Below are 5440 nucleotides of genomic sequence, written 5' to 3'. Positions count from 1 at the left end.
GAGTGATGGAGTGCTGCATCAGATGACCTGGCCTCCACAATCACCCTACAACCCAATTGAGATGGTTTGGGATGAGTTGGACCGCAGACTGAAGGAAAAGCAGCCAACAAGCGCTCAGCATATGTGGGAACTCCTTCAAGACTGTCAGAAAAGCATTCAAGGTGGCAACCTCATGAAGCTGGTTGAGAGAATGCCAAGAGAGTGCAAAGCTATCATCAAGGCAAAGGGTGGCTACTTTGAAGAATCTGAAATATAATTTTTTTGTTAAACACTTTTTGGGTTCCTACATGATTCCATATGTAAAAATAAAGAAAACACTTTGAATAAGTAGGTGTCTGTAAACTTTTGACTGGTACTGTGTATACATAATGACCTGACTAGATCATAAAAACTTTTGACTGGTACTGTGTATACATACTGACCTGACTAGATCATAAAAACTTTTGACTGGTACTGTGTATACATAATGACCTGACTAGATCATAAAAACTTTTGACTGGTACTGTGTATACATAATGACCTGACTAGATCATAAAAACTTTTGACTGGTACTGTGTATACATAATGACCTGACTAGATCATAAAAACTTTTGACTGGTACTGTGTATACATACTGACCTGACTAGATCATAAAAACTTTTGACTGGTACTGTGTATACATAATGACCTGACTAGATCATAAAAACTTTTGACTGGTACTGTGTATACATAATGACCTGACTAGATCATAAAAACTTTTGACTGGTACTGTGTATACATAATGACCTGACTAGATCATAAAAACTTTTGACTGGTACTGTGTATACATAATGACCTGACTAGATCATAAAAACTTTTGACTGGTACTGTGTATACATAATGACCTGACTAGATCATAAAAACTTTTGACTGGTACTGTGTATACATAATGACCTGACTAGATCATAAAAACTTTTGACTGGTACTGTGTATACATACTGACCTGACTAGATCATAAAAACTTTTGACTGGTACTGTGTATACATAATGACCTGACTAGATCATAAAAACTTTTGACTGGTACTGTGTATACATAATGACCTGACTAGATCATAAAAACTTTTGACTGGTACTGTGTATACATAATGACCTGACTAGATCATAAAAACTTTTGACTGGTACTGTGTATACATACTGACCTGACTAGATCATAAAAACTTTTGACTGGTACTGTGTTTTGACTGGATCATAAAAACTTTTGACTGGTACTGTGTATACATAATGACCTGACTAGATCATAAAAACTTTTGACTGGTACTGTGTATACACTTTTACTGGTACTGTGACCTGACTAGATCATAAAAACTTTTGACTGGTACTGTGTATACATAATGACCTGACTAGATCATAAAAACTTTTGACTGGTACTGTGTATACATAATGACCTGACTAGATCATAAAAACTTTTGACTGGTACTGTGTATACATAATGACCTGACTAGATCATAAAAACTTTTGACTGTATACATACTGACCTGACTAGATCATAAAAACTTTTGACTGGTACTGTGTATACATAATGACCTGACTAGATCATAAAAACTTTTGACTGGTACTGTGTATACATAATGACCTGACTAGATCATAAAAACTTTTGACTGGTACTGTGTATACATAATGACCTGACTAGATCATAAAAACTTTTGACTGGTACTGTGTATACATAATGACCTGACTAGATCATAAAAACTTTTGACTGGTACTGTGTATACATAATGACCTGACTAGATCATAAAAACTTTTGACTGGTACTGTGTATACATAATGACCTGACTAGATCATAAAAACTTTTGACTGGTACTGTGTATACATAATGACCTGACTAGATCATAAAAACTTTTGACTGGTACTGTGTATACATAATGACCTGACTAGATCATAAAAACTTTTGACTGGTACTGTGTATACATAATGACCTGACTAGATCATAAAAACTTTTGACTGGTACTGTGTATACATACTGACCTGACTAGATCATAAAAACTTTTGACTGGTACTGTGTATACATACTGACCTGACTAGATCATAAAAACTTTTGACTGGTACTGTGTATACATAATGACCTGACTAGATCATAAAAACTTTTGACTGGTACTGTGTATACATAATGACCTGACTAGATCATAAAAACTTTTGACTGGTACTGTGTATACATAATGACCTGACTAGATCATAAAAACTTTTGACTTTTGTATACATAATGACCTGACTAGATCATAAAAACTTTTGACTGGTACTGTGTATACATAATGACCTGACTAGATCATAAAAACTTTTGACTGGTACTGTGTATACATAATGACCTGACTAGATCATAAATGAACAATTGTCCAGACAGAGGCTTGAGTTTGCGAATTGACGGTTTATTGAACCAACTTTACACAGGCTACTGTTTGGGCCGTAGCACACGCCAAATAGATGACAGATAACCCACAAGCCAATCGTGACCTTCTCTTGTGAAGCCCAGACGTAAGAGAGAGAGAACAAAGGCTGAACCTGGTCTTAACTTCCAATGCCCAACCCCCCTCCACGCCACTCCGCCAACCACCAGGATGCCCGGCATCAGAACATTCCAGGCATTCCCGTGATTGGCAGATAGCAGGTTGATTGACATGTCGGACCCCGCGAACACCGGGTACTGGTCAGTACAACACAACCACCTCCTAGCCTAGCACATAACACACAGCTGTCTGTGCGGGTCGCTACAATATATATACAGTTGAAGTTGGAAGTTTACATACATCTTACATTTAAATATTTAAACTTAGTTTTTCACAATTCCTGACATTTAATCCTTGTAAAAAAAATCCCCCGTCTTAGGTATGTTATTTTAAGAATGTGAAATGTCTGAATAATAGTAGAGAAAATTATTTATTTAAGCTTTTATTTATTTCATCACATTCCCAGTGGGTCAGAAGTTTACATACAATCAATTAGTATTAGGTAGCATTGCCTTTCAATTGTTTAACTTGGGTCAAACGTTTTGGGTAGCCCTCCACAAGCTTCCCACAATAAGTTGGATCAATTTTGGCCATTCCCCCTGACAGAGCTGGTGTATACATGAGTCAGGTTTGTAGGCCTCCTTGCTCGCACACACGTTTTCAGTTCTGCTCACAAATGTTCTATAGGATTAAGGTCAGGGCTTTGTGATGGCCACTCCAATACCTTGACTTTGTTGTCCTTAAGCCATTTTGCCACAACATTTTACATTACATTTAAGTCATTTAGCAGACGCTTTGGAAGTATGCTTGGGGTCATTGTCCATTTGGACTCCCCCTTTATCCTCCAAACATAACAAATGGTCATTATGGCCAAACAGTTCTATTTTGTTTCATCAGACCAGAGGACATTTCTCCAAAAAGTACGATCTTTGTCCCCATGTGCAGTTGGCTTTTTTATGGCGGATTTGGAGCAGTGGCTTCTTCATTGCTGAGCGGCATTTCAGGTAATGTCGATATAGGACTAGTTTTACTGTGGATATAGATACTTTGTACCCGTTTCCTCCAGCATCTTCACAAGGTCCTTCGCTGTTGTTCTGGGATTGATTTGCACTTTTCGCACCAAAGTACGTTCATCTCTAGGAGACACAACACGTCTCCTTCCTGAGTGGTATGACGGCTGCATAGTCCCATGGTGTTTATACCTGTGTACTATTGTTTGTACAGATGAACGTGGTACCTTCAGGTGTTTGGAAATTGCTCCCAATGATGAACCAGACTTGTGGAGGTCTACAATATCTTTTCTGAGGTCTTGGCTGATTTCTTTTGATTTTGCCATGATGTCAAGCAAAGAGGCACTGAGTTTGAAGGCAGGCCTTGAAATACATCCACAGGTACATCTCCAATTGACTCAAATGATGTCAATTAGCCTATCAGAAGCTTCGTTTCTGGAATTTTCCAAGCTGTTTAAAGGCACAGTCAATTTAGGGTATGTAAACATCTGACCCACTGGAATTGGGATACAGTGAATTATAAGTGAAATAATCTGTCTGTAAATAATTGTTGGAAAAATGACTTGTGGCATCCACAAATTAGATGTCCTATCCGACTTGGCAAAACTATAGTTTGTTAACAAGACATTTGTGGAGTGGTTGAAAAAAATAGTTTTATTGAGTCCAGAACAATCTGGCCTTAAATGGCGAGGTACTCTTATAATCTCCGGCACGGCCAGAAGAGGACTGGCTACCCCTCATAGCCTGGTTCTTCTCTACATTTCTTCCTAGGTTCCTGCCTTTCTAGGTTGTTTTTCCTAGCCACCTTGCTTCTACATCTGCATTGCTTGCTGTTTGGGGTTTAGGCTGGGTTTCTGTACACCTGATGTAAGAAGGGGTGTATAAATACATTTGATTGATTGAATTTTAGTCTCATAGCAACGTCTGAAAACTTGTTTTTATTTTAATATTTCTAAAAACCTGTTTTCAGTTTGTCATTATGAGGAAATGTGTGTAGATTGAGGAACATCTTTTTATTAATCCATTTTAGAACAAGGCTGTAATGTAACAAAATTTGGAAAAAGTCAAGGGGTCTGAATACATTCCGAATGCACTGTAAATGTTTATGTCTATGTTTGAAGTAGATGAGGAATGCAGTGACTATTACAGAGGGCTTTCATGGTTGGTTCATGGATGCATGAAGAGCATTCAAGGAAACACCCGTTTTCAATACCTCGCCTTGGGAGGATAACGGCCCTGAGCCTTTTTTATGTTGGAGAACACATTGGGAGGGATCTGAGACCATTCCTCTTTACAGACTCCTTCCAGGTCCTTGATGTCCTTCGTCAGTACTTATGGACGGCCCCCTTCAAATCAAACCACAGGTTTTCAATGGGGTTAAGTCTGAAGACTAAGTTGTCCATTGCTGTTGATTTTGTGGCCAATTAACAATTTCTTTGTGTATTTTGTGAGCTTGAGGTTTTTGTCTTGCTGGAAGATCCTCGTTGCGGCCAAGTTTCAGCCTCCTGACAGAGGCAGCCAGGTTTTTTGGCTAAAATGTCCTTGTACTGGGTAAAGTTCATGATGCTGTTCATTATATCGTTGATCTTAAAAGGGCCCCAGGACCAGCAGAAGCAAAATAACCCCTTCAAATCAAAGTTCCACCATATTTTCCAATGGGATTATTTTCTGCTCATGCATCCTCATTTTGACGACAAACCCACCATTAGTGTGTGTGGCCAAAGGGCTCTATTTTCATGTCAACCAACAAATGCCTGGGGTTTGCTAAATCGCATAGGTACTTGGACTGGAACCAGTGCTTTGGTCAAATATTGACCGCTAAATTAATATGATAACATGAATAGCGAACTCCTTTCACAATTTCAAATTCTGATGTCGCAATATACTGCATCATCAGGGGTAGACAACTAGATTTAGCCGCGGGCCCAAAAATACATTGTAATTGAACATGACAATAATTTCATACCTTGA

Source organism: Oncorhynchus nerka, linkage group LG7 (assembly GCF_034236695.1).
Source record: "Oncorhynchus nerka isolate Pitt River linkage group LG7, Oner_Uvic_2.0, whole genome shotgun sequence".
NCBI classification, from domain to species: domain Eukaryota; kingdom Metazoa; phylum Chordata; class Actinopteri; order Salmoniformes; family Salmonidae; genus Oncorhynchus; species Oncorhynchus nerka.
The sequence above is the reverse complement of the archived record's forward strand: the minus strand, read 5'-3'. Positions refer to the sequence as shown.